This window comes from Nelumbo lutea, chromosome 3, assembly GCF_056320005.1.
Source record: "Nelumbo lutea isolate HS-2025 chromosome 3, American lotus-T2T, whole genome shotgun sequence".
NCBI classification, from domain to species: domain Eukaryota; kingdom Viridiplantae; phylum Streptophyta; class Magnoliopsida; order Proteales; family Nelumbonaceae; genus Nelumbo; species Nelumbo lutea.
In genome coordinates, this window is record NC_142686.1 from 65,070,646 (window position 1) to 65,084,972 (window position 14,327).

At 35.0% G+C, this 14,327-nt stretch overlaps 1 pseudogene across 1 annotated transcript; it reads left to right on the top strand.

The window, feature by feature from the left end:
- Nucleotides 1–4,374: 4,374 nt before the first annotated feature.
- On the top strand, nucleotides 4,375–5,159 carry LOC148865355 (HMG1/2-like protein pseudogene; annotated as a pseudogene). Its single transcript, XR_016109956.1, has one exon. The product of XR_016109956.1 is annotated as an HMG1/2-like protein pseudogene (transcript).
- Nucleotides 5,160–14,327: the final 9,168 nt, after the last annotated feature.

Consider the following 14,327-nt stretch of genomic DNA (forward strand, 5'->3'; position numbering starts at 1 on the left):
TTTTATATTATTAAAAATATTGGATATAGATTTAATTTGTAGAATTTGTTGGTGAGAAACAAAAATATTTCAAATAAAGTATTTAAGGAGAAAGAATGTGAGTTAATACCTTAATGAGGGGGGATTTAATAAAGTGGAAAGTAATAGTACTTTAAATTATATTTTTTGCCCACATAGTTAAAGAGGGACTAAATTCATATATATTGTGTTTTAATCAAGAAAAATCCATAAAACTCATTTATTTAATGCACCTTAAATATTACGTTTAATGAAACAAAATGAGAGTCAATACCTTAAATATAGGACTTAATGATGAATATATTAAATTTAATAAAAGTAGTAGTTCAAATTATGTTTTTGCACTCATAATAGGGAGACCAAGTTCAGAAGATAAGGGTATTTTAGTAAAAAATTCTAGAATGTAGACCTCATTCACACTTTTAATAGTAGTATAAATAATGCAGATACAATTAATCAGAACTGAATCAAAAGCAATGTGCCAACCAATTGGTTGGTAAGGTCTCCTGCTGGTCGTAGCGGAGACTTGGGATTGAATCCCACCTGGGTTGGAAGATGGGCTACCCCCATTGTGCAGCCTTCTAAAAGAAATAAAGAAAAAAAAATCAAAAGTTCCCAAGTGAGCTACCCTTCCTGGTGAAAGCAGCTAGAAACCAGATCTGTTATGAAATTTGAAAATCTTCGAAGGCATTAGACCTAAGGTAGTTATTAAATTGCTGTAATCAAGCTCAGTCTTCATTCTTCAAGAATAGATCTAACTTAAATCTGTCAGACTTAAAAATAATCAAGCTCAGTCTCAGGCTCTTAGTGTTGTTATAACAAACGAGATGTAAACTGTAAGCCAATGTAAGGGTTGTTATAATAGGTCAAAAATTTGGTGTCCCTTCCCCCTTCAAGGGGTTTACAAGACTGACGCTCTACCACTGAGCTATTTTGCAAAAAGAAAAAAAAAAAAAAATCATACACTTGATAGAATACATTAGGCTTTGCCGCTTTAGTCGTCTAATACGTATCAATCCACCAAATTAGTTAAAAATGAGCCTACTTAAAGGGCCACATGCCTCATTTAAATAAGAAAGGGACCATGTAATTGGATTGATTGATAAGGCCCATTCTATCCTTTTTGGCCCAGATTTAAAGCCCACATTATTCCATGAAATTAGGACCTTTAAATGGGTTCATTTAGAGGCCCATGTTAAGTGGACCCAATATGAAAAAGGAAAAGAAATCACAGGGGCTGATTTACTGATTTATGGTCCTTCTATCCTCTTTAAACCATATGTTATTTCTGTCCCCTAATTTCATAAAAGGAGTCCTTTCATTGGAGATCGGGTCTAATAACAATTAACAGCCTTGATTGTTCTACAAAATATATCAATTAGTGGCAGTTTAGGAATTGAATAATCTCCTAAAAGGAAGGTTGTCACAGAAATTAATTTTATGAGTAGTAGCGTGTCGCTATCTCACTGAGACTTATTAAATTGTATTATTCTTATGTTGTTAATTATGTTTGCACACGTGTGAGGGTCTCTCTCTCTTGGCGGGAGGGTTTCTCTCTCTGCGGGAGGGTTTCTCTCTCACATATATGGATGTGAGTTTTTCTCTCTCATACACTCTATGTGAGGGTTTCTTTCTCACATCTATGGATGTGAGTTTTCATTTATTTCTATTCATATTGTTGTTTGTTGGAGACAATGGTTTTGATTCAGGTCTATGGAGCAGACTTGGGATCTTTGGTTCTATTCATTCTAATTTTTATTTTCCCTTTGCCCTTTTTCTTATTTCTATTGGGCCTTGATCGGAATTTTGTGTGGTGTGCCTTTGGGGTCTGCCATGGGTATCCATTTGTTTTGTAACGATGTTATCATTCCTGGCAAGCCTTTTTCTGGCGATCTTCAAGTTCTTTCTAATGATGTTCATACTCCAACTATTTCGGTTTCTATAACATGGATGGGTGGTTTTTTTTCACATTTTACATCCCTATAGTTACAAGTTACAACTTCTTTTGTGCACTTTTGGCTTTCTGTGGGGTCCATTCATTGAATGTCTGGACGGTGGAGTGTGAGGGAGAGTTTTGTAACAGGAGGCGATCTTGGACCTCTTCCGCTTTCACGTTTTCAATATTGCCATGTATTGGGTGCTATGGTATCTGTTTTCTCTATACCCCTTAAGGCTATGTTTGATTTGAAGGAAAATGTAAGGAAAGGAAGGGAAAGGTAGGGAAACCCATACAAAGTTTGTAAAGGTTTCCCTACCTTTCCTTTCCTTTCCCTACTCAACCAAGGTATATCTTTTTGATCAGAGGTTGAATCGATCATCAGAAGAAGAATTAGGCAAAAAATTAGGATACATTCTGGGAAAATGAAACTTCCATGGAAGAGAAGCAAATGAAACGCTTTCATAAAAATTCTCGTAGAATCGAGAAGTTTGTAAAGGTTTCCCTACCTTTCCTTTCCTTTCCCTACTCTTTCCTTCAAACCAAACACAGCTTAAGGGTTTTGCGTAGTTGATCCAGACTCATTTGGTAGGGAGATACACTTGCTGGCTTCATTTGTGTTGGAGGCATTTAGTCAACCATTTTGGTGTTTCTTAAATTTGCGTCAGTTGTAGAGATTTCTCAAGTCGTTTTTCTCCCGATGCTCATGGTTACCTATTTTTGTCTCAGCACGCTTAACATGCTTTTTTGGCTGTATTTTTCATTCCTATTAATTTTTCTACTTTGTAACCTGAGCATTTATGAACGAATTTGTTGCGTCAAAAAAAAAAAAAGTCTGCACACAAAAAACCGACTGTATAATTAAATTTTAACATCAATAGCGTAGCGTTCAGATCAGTAGATCTCACCTCATGAGCAAACCATACATAAAAAATTCTGCTATAAATATTACAAGTGTCTTTATGAACAGTTATATTGAAAGATTTAAAACTTCTTGCCGAAAAAAATCCCCTTTATTCGAAAACAAAAGAATTCTTTTTGTTTCTCCTTGCTATTATGTCCAGCGAGTGAATACATGCATTGCATGGGGTTGAATAGAAATTCGATAAGAGGTTGTAGAAAAAAATCATGAAAACATATCAATTAACAAAGAAAAAGAGTCTGAATATTATTGAAAATTTTAAGAAAATAAAAGTCATACAATATCATTATTCATTGATTGTTTTTTGGTATTTAAATAATTATGAGATGTACAATGATATACAACCAATATTTGCATTAGAGTTAACGAAATAAAAGAAATTTCCTACTATGTAGATAGCTTTACTTAAAGTTTTACAATTATGGTGGTATCCAATTTCATTATATGCAGTTAATGTTTAGGGTTTGGGCTTAGGTTGGCCTTCAACCCAATCCAATCCATCCAATCTATATCTCTATTTTATGGGAAATAATTAAGATGGATTCATAGAGATTGAGAAGATAGAATGCTTTAATTGGGGAGGGGAGAGGTTGTAAACATTGAATTGGAAAGAAATAGAGGGTTTATAAGGTTTTAGTAAAGAGAATGTAATGGGTTTTATTAGAGAGAATTAAGGGTCTGTTTGGTTTGCAGTCAGATCAGAATCGAAATCTGAATCAGAATGGTTCTGTTCCTCCTACTTGTTTGGTTCAGTCTGAAATTTGTTGGAATGGATTCTCATTCCTAAGGGAGAGGGAGGGAATGCCCATTCCCTCAAATGGGGGAATGCCATTCCACTATGAATGGAAGTGAGATTTTGATTCTGTCCAACCAAATGGTTGGATTATTCCGATTCCAATTCTAGACCCCTATTCCCATGAACCAAATGGAGCCTAAGACTTGAGAGGATTCTTATTGGTGATTTTTTATGCTTTTAAGTTAAATACAAATAAACCTCATGTATTAAATAAGTTGCAGGAAATGCAAACAATAACTAATAAAGTGAATAGATATTCATAGACCAAAAAAATGTAAAAAACGTAAAGAAATTTCCAAGTTCATAATAAGATCCATTATCAATCTTGATACTTTTTAACATAAAATTATAAAAGAAGAGTAAATTTATTAAAATACCCTTATGGTTTAGTTAATTGAATAAGTATGTATTTACTGTTTTAAAATTGACTAACACTATCCCTAATGTTTTTGACAATGACTAATACATCCCTTACCATTAGTATCAAAGGCAAAAAAAACTATTTTGCCCTGTATTCTTTTTCAAATTTTCAAAATAAGACTTGTCATCTAAGTCTTCGAATCTGAAACAGGGGCAAGTGGGAAGCAACGGGGTTCTCTTCTACTTTTCCGCCATTCTCGTTGTGGGTAACATCTTCTTCTTCCACCACTCCATGTTTTTCCTCTTCTTCTTCTTCTTCGGATGAACTTTCTACTAGATCTGTATCCCTCTCTATAACTACTCTAGGAAACCTCGTCCTCCTCCCCTTCTCACACACATGCAACATAACACATCAAACGATAATCTCCTATCTCTGGCTCACTCGTTGTGAAATCCTAACCCTAAGGATGATTTGCCATGAAAGGAGGTAAATCGAAGGTGGAAACTAAAAAGGCAGACAAGAAGCTTTCTGTAAAGAAGAAAGGCATCGGAGCCAATAAAGTTAGCAAGAAAGCAGGGAAGAAGGAGAAGGCAGTTAAGGCTCCTAACAAACCTAAAAGGCCTGCAAGTGCCTTTTTCGTTTTTATGAAAGAGTTCAGGAAGCAATACAAGGAGAAACACCCTAACAACAAATCAGTCTTCGTTGTTGGCAAAGCCGGTGGAGACAAATGGAAATCGATAACGAAAGCTGAGAAGGCGCCATATGTAGCCAAAGCAGAGAAGAGGAAGAGTGAGTACAATAAGAGCTTGCGGGCATACAACAAGAAGAAGGCCGAAGGAGCAAATACAACTAAAGAAGAAGAGGAGTCGGACAAGTCGAAGTCTAAAGTGAACGACGAGGAGGACGAAGATGAGAGTGGAAAGGAAGATGACGAAGAGTAGGCAAAGGGGATAGTAGCTTGTGGATGGAAGAAGGGGGGCTAGTTTGTGTTGGGACCTCTATAGGATTGCGATCTCCATTTTCTGTTACTCTATCATCAACGAAGAAAAAAAGGATAGATGCTTTCTTTTCTTTTTTTTTTTTTGCTTATTTTTCTTAAAAGAAGGTTTCTGGAGCTTTTCTCGAATCTCTCAAATCGCCCTGTACTTACTTTTCCGCTGCTTCTTGATCTAATGATTCACTTTTAGGCACTAATTTGTGTTTTTGCTACTAAGAAAAAAGGAAACCTCGTCCTCCTTGGGCATTTCTTAAAAACTTTAGTGGATTTGAGGAAGAAGATAAAACTGACTCTGATAAGTCTGAGCCGTGAGTGTGGAAGAAAGTGAGAAACTAGCTGAATTGAATTTATGCAGGAGTAGATCTGGGAAAAAGTTGACCCAACCCACGAACTCGACCCAACCCAACCCGAAAAACAGGGTTAGGGTCTTATACTTAGTTACCCGAATGTGAAAAATGACCCGACCCGACCCGAAAAAAATGGGTTGGGTTGGGTTGGATCATGGGTTAACCTACTGACCCGATTGTCAAGTCTAATTGGGATTATTTATGCATTGTTAGAAGTTTTCACTCTTTAATTTTTTCTATTTAGTCTTTACTTTTGATTGTTTACTCTTTAAATTGTTAAATATTCAAGTTTTTTATTTTATATTTGGAATTTTCAGATTAATTCTTTTAATTTTGACATTTTTTATGTAATTTTTCTTTATTTTTTAAATTTTAATTATTTTTTAGGATGATCCAAATTGACCCATGGGTCAACCCTAACCTGAACATTTAGGGTTAGGGTCTAGCATTTGACAACCCAACCCGACTTGAAATCAACTCAAAATACCTTGACCCAACCCGAACCCAACCCACCCAACTCAATTGCCAGGTCTATGCAAGAGGCATAAAATAGTCACGGGTGTTGGGAACTGTCACGGGTGAGGTGACCTTCTCACTGATACCGTGCCCTTGGGTTTTTGTGAAAGTGAGGATCAATGTTCAGCGGATGCTGGAGTAGGTTTTTCGAACGATGCCATGTTGAAATGAAGAGGATGAGGGTAATATTGGGTTTTGAAAAAATTTGTAGGTCAGGTGGAGTCACATGTGCACAGATTGTAACGGAGTATTAACGCATGCTAACGGTAGGGGCAGAACTAGTCAATTGTTAGAAACAGTAGGGGTAGCTTTAGTCAATTTTGAAATAGTAAGGGTACACTTAGTCAATTAGTTAAACCATAAGGGTAGTTTAAGAAATTTACCCTAAAAGAAATAATGATAATATACTCTATTTAACCTTATTGATTGAGACAAAAGCAATTCAAAAGAAAAAGAAGTGTACCAAAGATAGAAGATGGTTCAAAAAGGAAGAAATAGCAAGAAAAAGTTATAAAATAGGAATTCTATATTTCTTATGTTTCAATCATTTATAGATAACGACAAAATGGAAAATGAGGACAATCTATATCTATATACTAAAATGGAGTGTGCCAAGCTGGCAGTTGGCACTTTCTTGCTTTCTGGTTTTTTCTCTAAGGCACTTATCTTTCCTTTTTTTTTTTTCTTCTGTTTTTTTTTTAGTTTTTCTAATTTTATAATTGAACAAAATAACTCAATTGGCCAATCACTTTTAAGACTTTCAACTCTTCTCATTAACTCACCATTAACTCTTTTAATTATCTCTCCTCATTAATTATGCCATTAATTCTTTCCTTCATTAACCCATGCCATTAATTCTCTCTCTTCTCCATTACTCCATTAAATTTATCTATATCTATATCCATTTCAATTTAACTATAATTTTATATACATTAGATATATTTACATTAAATTATAATTATTAATAAAGATTAATTATATTGAAATGGAGATATTCAATGATACATTATTAGGCTAAATAATCTACTTCCATTTAAAAAATAGTTAATTTTTTAGTTAATTAATCTAATAATTTTCATTGCAAAATAAATATTATTTACTTCACCCAACAAATAAAATCAATATTTTAAAAATTGTCTTGGAGGTTGAATAGTTTTTGCCTCTAGGTAATAGGTCAACGGTTTAATTGTCCAATTTAGACAAGTCAACAATAGGTTGGAAACATTGAATACAACATCATAAAAATTATAATCCATTTGTATTCCATTTGAAAATAACAAAAATTAATTAACCATAATAAAAATATTTTAGTAAGTTACTTAAATAAAATAAATAATTATTAATTATTTTTAGTGATAAAAATATTTTTATTAATATAATAAAAATATAAATAAAAAGGAATAAGATAAATTAGATACTAATATCAATTTAAAATTAATATAGAATTAATACAAAACTATCTAACAATGATTAGTTTTATAATTAATTTTCACTAATTTAAAATTAACTTAAGTTCCACTGAAATAATAAAAACTTAATATGGTTAATTAAATTTCTTAAGGATTAATAAAAGAAAATTATTAATTTTAAAAATACTTAATTAATTTAAAATCAATTTAAATTCTATTTAAATATGGAAAATTATAAAGACCTCCTTAGGTTTTATAACGATCCTACGAAACTCCCTTGTGTTTTGACCTTAACAAAAACCTCCTTTGTTGTTTCGAAAAAGGGTGCAAATACTTGTTAGCATTCCAAATAAAAATGGTGATGTTATGCATTAATTTTTTAAATTATAAAATTTATCCATAGCTAACTTCATTCACATGCAAATTTTCTAAAATACCTTGAAAAAAAAGATTTGCTTCCTTGTACTTCACTTCAGCCTTTTTACCTTACTTCGTCCAAAAAGAGTAGGGAAAGTTACTCTTTGGAATTTGTTTAGGAAATAAATTAGTGGAGGGCAAAGTTGAAACCGTAAATCGTGTACAATAATGTCTTAACAATGATAAGGGTGTTTTGGTAAATTCAATGTCTTAGTTACTGAAAAGCCAAGGGAAATGAGGTATTTGCACTTTTTTTTCTAAAATTATAGTGGAGACATTTGTTAGGGTTAAAACATTGGTGGTTTATAGATATAAGGGGAGTTTTTTTATAATTTTACCTAAAAATAATAACAAACCAATAAAAATTAATAAGTTAACATTAAGATACAAAAAAAAAAAATTCAAATTTATCTAGAGAATAGGAAATTGGCCACTCGCGCTAAAGCGCAACTTAGATTGTTATCAAATAAACTAGACATAACCCTAAAAAATAATATTTTAACACCATTTAATTATTGAAAATGTTATAAAGCTCCATCGTCAAATTTTCTTACAAATAAAGCATATGCATTGCACGAGTCCTGACTAGTAATTATTAAACAATAAAGGGGAAAGGAAATAAGAGATGAGGAAATGATTGAAACACAATAACATAGTAAGAGAAGAAGAATTTGTGAAGACGTTTGAGAGTAGAAGCATCTGGTTTTGTTTAGCACATGGCATCAATGAAGAGCCTACAAAGACAAACTTCGATTAAACATGGCATCGAAGTTTTACTAATCCCAATAGTGCCATATTTAGCTTGATATTAAATCAAATGGATCAAAATGCCCGGTGGCACTTGCTTAATATATAAATGTCAACAAAAAGATTAACCTTCTCAAGTAAAACCCAAGTAGGAGGGGGGGGGGCTAGATTAAGGTTTTTCCAAATTTTTGTGGTTCGGTTATCTAAATGTACAGAAGCTTAAATGCAGTCTAACCTTAAGTACTAAGTGGTTGCAACAATAAACATGTAAATTGTATCAGTGTGTGTATAGTAACGAGTAACGAGCAGATGACAACAGATAAGAACTGGATATTCAGGTGGGTGCAGGGGCGGAGTCAGAAATTTTTTATGAGGGGGGTCAAAACTTATGGATGGGCCATAAGGGGACCAACCATTGGGTGAAAAGTGAGGGGAGGGAACAAACTTATATATAAAAATGTATTAAGTGTGCAAATTTCTGGACCATAGGGGGGACTATGGCTCCCCTGGGTCCTCCCTAGCTCTGCCCCTGGGTGGGTGTGAAATAATTTGAATGGTGCAATAATTAGATGTATCGGACAATGTTTTAAAAACCAACCCAAAATGGGAACCGTTTTAGCCACCAATTTTTAGGTCAGTGGTTTGACTGTTTGGTCCAAACAAATGACCCACTGCAAGTTAAAAAAGCAAAAATTAAAAATAAAAATAATTAAAACAAAAATGGCTAAAAACCATTGTTTGAGTCAAATGAGTTGACAGTTTGACTGCCCGGGTCAGTGAGTCAGTAACTAAGTTAACAAATTTTGACAAAGAAATTATTTAGGGATGAAATGGAACTAGTTGCCTAAACGGCTTCCAGGCCAAACAACTTGACCATCCAGGAAAACAACAATTTCAAAACCATGATACTAGAGAGCAAATAGAACAAATAGATAGTACAAAAGGAGGATTTATAGAGATTTAGTCAATCAGATCTATACCCTCTCTCCAAGGATATTACTTTGAGAGTTCCAATCCATTATTACCAATAGTTGTTGTAGGTCTAGGTTATGTGGCACTAGGAATATCCACTTGAATGACAATAGATGGTGGTGGTGGTGGCAGTCTCCAAGGAGACTGGGAGTAAGGTTGTAGGAGGTTGAAAAAAGGTTCTACGATGGCTGAGCTTACGTAGGAACTAGGTAATGAATGCATGATGGAATCTTTAGAGGTCTCCTATTTATAAAGATCCTCATTAAAAGGTGGGAGGTTTTTCCACTTTTGGAAAAGGAATCCCGAGTAGTTGGATCTAAGATTAGAAAGTATCGTGGGGTTTTGCTACGTGTTCATGCAATTATGTCGGTGCAGAAGATCTCTCTTATCCTGAAATCCACATTTGAGCATGAGTACAACTACTTCCCCTTCTAGAAGCTTGGCCATTTGCATCATTGGAGGCATTGTTCTAAGAAGCATCTAAATGTTAATATAGGTCACGTAATGTAAGGAACATAATCAATGCACAAATACAAAGCTGAATCATGATATGGATGGTTCACATTGCAGACCCTGTGATGTGAGGCCATAATGCTATAGTGTGTTGTATAGTTTTTGTTACTTTAAGAGATGCTTCATTAATGCACTAGGAATTCATGTTGACGTCGTATTACCGCTTTGTAAAACATATTTGCATTAAGAATTTGGCCATGTTACAATACTGTCTTCTGTAATCCTTGCACTGGCTCCTTTTTGCAATTAGGGTGGCACCTAATTTCATATTCTTACATTAGCCCCTTGCTAGAAGTGATTTTGTTTGTAAGAACAATCTATGAATGCATTAGGAAAATAGATCTTAAAGTAGCTCCTCTGTTTAATGATAGAAGTTATTCTGTTTGTGAGCAAGAGGAACATGTGTTGCGGATGCAATGAAGGTGAGTGGTTAGATCAATTGGTATGCGATGGGGAAGCGCCCCCCTAATGTGAGAATGCCATAATTGGTGTAGCGCATTGTTTAAAACGATTGATGGGATATTTGATTAACGGGTTCGATTATGATATGAAAAAAATATAATATCTGAAAAACTTTTGATCAGTCAACTGGAATCAAAAACGTGAAAGTCCATCAAATGTTATTTATCAAAATTCATCAGTAGATTTTGATTGATCAAAACTCCTCATATCACATCTTTTCTGCATCATAGATTTTCCCTTGATTAATATAAGGCATTAAAATGAGTAAATCATTAATGCAAGGGAATGATTAAGTGGAATTGTGATGACTCATTTGATTGAGTGAGCATTAAATGCCCATTAGGGTCATTATGAAGAACACGGGCCTTTGTTGTAATATCAGAAATTTGGAAACCCTAAACCGTGAATTTGTAGGCACACTTAATATGTTGTTTTAACTCGTGGAATGATGTTTGTGTATATTGTATGTTTAAATAACTTGGGGCCTATTTCATTCGTACTTCTCTTTGACCTTTTGTCTTCTTTGAAGTTATCGTCTGTTGTATTCCTTGTGCCCTTTATCCTTCCTAATATTTGGAACAAGGAATAATGATATGGTTGAGAGTGTGGTTATTTCTGCATTTGTACTAGTTCATGCATTTGAAACTTTTGTGGACCGTTTGGATCTCAAATATTTAGCAAAATAGATGATGGAACTAGAGAATAAAGAAACATGCAAGGCTTTTCATCCTCCTATTCTGGTGACAAGGAGAGAGGACAGTCAGTTCGATAGAAGGGAAAGAACTATTGTGCTTCTACGATGCTTTCTAGAAGGAGATTATTTATCATTGTTGGGAATTTGATGGTGAAAAATACACAAAATGGGCCATTTGGGTTTCAAAGAATCTTATGCTGTAAGTTTTTTGGCCCCGTTCGCTTTTTGGTAAGTTAATTACTCGGGTAAATGCACTTACCCAGGTAATGTTTTCCAGGAAAGACTTATACGGGTAAGTGCATTTACCCATGTTCTTTTATTTCCCATGCAAACAAGACAATGATCATTTTAGCCATAAAAATTCATTATTACAAGGGGCATTTTTGTCCCATTCAAGTATTGGCAACTTTCCCCCAAGGTGGGAAAGTTATTTATCCACGCAGGAGATGGGTATCACTTTCATACCCCAAGATGGGTATTTTTGTCCCATTCAAGTATTGACAACTTTCTCCCAAGATGGGTATCACTTACCTGTACTAAAAAAAATAATCTTTCCCTGGTCCCATATAAATCTGAAAAAAGAACATGAAATTCTTGATCAGTGGGAATCAAAATCCCATTGACCAACTTTTCCCCCTCTCAAAATCCAGAAAAAGAACACCCTATGTTCCTATGGTTTGTTGTTTTCAATTGATTGTTTTAGGGGTGTGGCAAAGAGGAGGGGAATAGAGTATATGAAACCTCTATTGGCTCATTGGTGTTCAAGGACACATTTTAGGTGCCTTTGGGGAATTTGGTATTTCCTTGGAGGATGTGTTCTTGTTAGTGTTGCGTATGGAGGGAGATTTTACCCCAATACAGTTAGCGAATGCAGAATGCATACAAGAGGGGTCGTTCCTATTTATGAAGAAATGCAGGGTTTAATCGCAATGTTTAGGGCTATGTTAGAGACCACTACGATGGAAAAGGTTCCTCTTGTGAAGTGGTTGAAGTTTTGGTGCAATACGAGATGCGGATGCTACGATTAGGGGGTAGTAGTCAAAAGCACCTAGTGACGTTTATATTGTACTTTTTTGTTTCAATTTTTATTTCCTAGTAGTCTGAATTTTGGTGTAATACTGGCTAAGGCTAGGTATAAGATCTCTTTTCTCTCCATATTTCATGGGTGTTTATATGACCAACTCGAGGAGCTTATGCACCGGCTAGCTGCTTGACCCTAGTGTTAAGAAGGCTAATTAACATATCTACACACCGATCTTACTCATCTTTTTTTGCAAAAGGTTTATGGTGATAGTCACTCCCCGTGTGTTAGATCCTTTTAGGCCATGTTCGCTTTTCAGTAAGTTATCTGGTAAATGCAGTTACCCAGGTAAGTGCATTTACTCATGCTCTTTTATTTCTCATGTAAATAAGGTAATGACTATTTTAGCCATAAAAATCCATTATTAAAAGGGACATTTTTGTCCCATTGAAATTGTTGTAATGTGTATGTAGAGGCCTGTAGCCTACTAATTGGTGTTTTTTGTCTTTTCCTCAGTGTATTAGTTATGAGCTGGCAACCTAAGTATAAATATTAACTTAGGTGCCACCAACTACTAACTTTTGGAATAGATCTCTCTTTTCTCTCTTCTCCCTTCTCCCTTCTCTCTTTTAGATCTGCCAAACTACATGGTATTAGAGCTCTGATCTGGGTGCAACTTTTCCAGATCTAAGATCTGGTTCTCTTTCCTTTTCTGGAAAAACTATTCTGATTGAAGACTCCATTGTGTGCCTCTTATGTGTGCAGGTTTCAAACAATTGTTTTCTTTCTTCTTCTCTCTTGGTCACTGTACCAAGAAGAAGGGTGTGGTGGCAGCTGAATACATTAAAAATTGATATTTGGATCTGTGGTGGCAACCAAATACAATAGAAGTGTTTTTGAGTTTGAGGTGGCAACCGAATGCATTGAAACTAGTCTTTTTTGAGGTTTTTTTTCTATGTGCTGTGGGTTGTGGAAGCCAGGTAAGTACTGTTACATTCATAAGTAAATTTTGACCACTGTGAATGTCACAGTTCTGAAGTCGTAGAGACTAGCTGAACCCTTTGTGCAAACTGAAGTGTTTTAGCTAAGATTTTTTGACCTACAATACTATCAAACCTGTGTTATTGGAGCCTACTTATTGTTCAGAGAAAAAAAAACCTTCTATATCAGATTGTTTTTTTAAAAACACAGCAGTAATATTTCTCTGGAAATGGCTACTGAGGATTCAACAATACTTAGCATTACTTCACAGCAAGGAAACCTAAACGGGGGAATGGACAACATGAATTTTTCTATGTCTATTACCCCCTTTGATGGCTTGAACAATCTAGAATGATCCAAAGGCATCAAAATTTATGTTATAGCTAGGGGGAAGGCCAATTATATAAGTGAAAAAATAAAAGAACCAAAGTCTGGTACTATTGAACATAATCGTTGGGATCAAGAGAACAACATGGTTATGTCATGGCTGTTAGGCTCCATGTTACCTCATGTACGAAAATATTTCATATGGGCTGACATAGCCTGTGAAATCTGGGAATAAGCCAAGGCAACCTACTCTGAACAGAGGCATTTCGCTAAGGAACCAAGGAAAGGTGAAGATAAGGACAAATTGTGGTGTACTCACTGCCAGAAGCCTAGACACATTCGATAAACCTATTGGGAATTAGTGGGTAAGCCCAAGTGGGCAACCAAAAACCAAGACACCTCAAAGAAGCCTCTTTAGAAGAAATTTAATTATGCAAATCTGGCCACTCAAGACTATTAGTAAAGTAATCAAACTACTATATTTTCTCAAGAGCATCCTAGTGGTTCTGATCCCAAGGAAGACATCATCAAATCTTTCAGAGATAATTTGGAATAGTATGATAGGACACTTGGGCAGTTGGACAGGTCGGTTCTTACCCCTTCTACCTCATTTTCTTCTACACTAGGTAAATGTGCTTTTGCATTTCATGTGTACCTCTGCTCCCGAGTCACCGTGTGTCATTGACTCAAGGGCATCAAACCATATGACTGGTAAGTCAAATCTCTTTTAGACCTACACTCTTTTTTCTTGAAGGGATAAAGTGAGACTTGCTGATGGGTCTCTATCCACCCTTGCTTGTTAGGGATCTGTATCTCTTCTTGATGGCCTTGTCTTATCCTATACCCTTCATGTTTCCAAACTTCCTATCAATTTGTTATCTATAAGTAGCA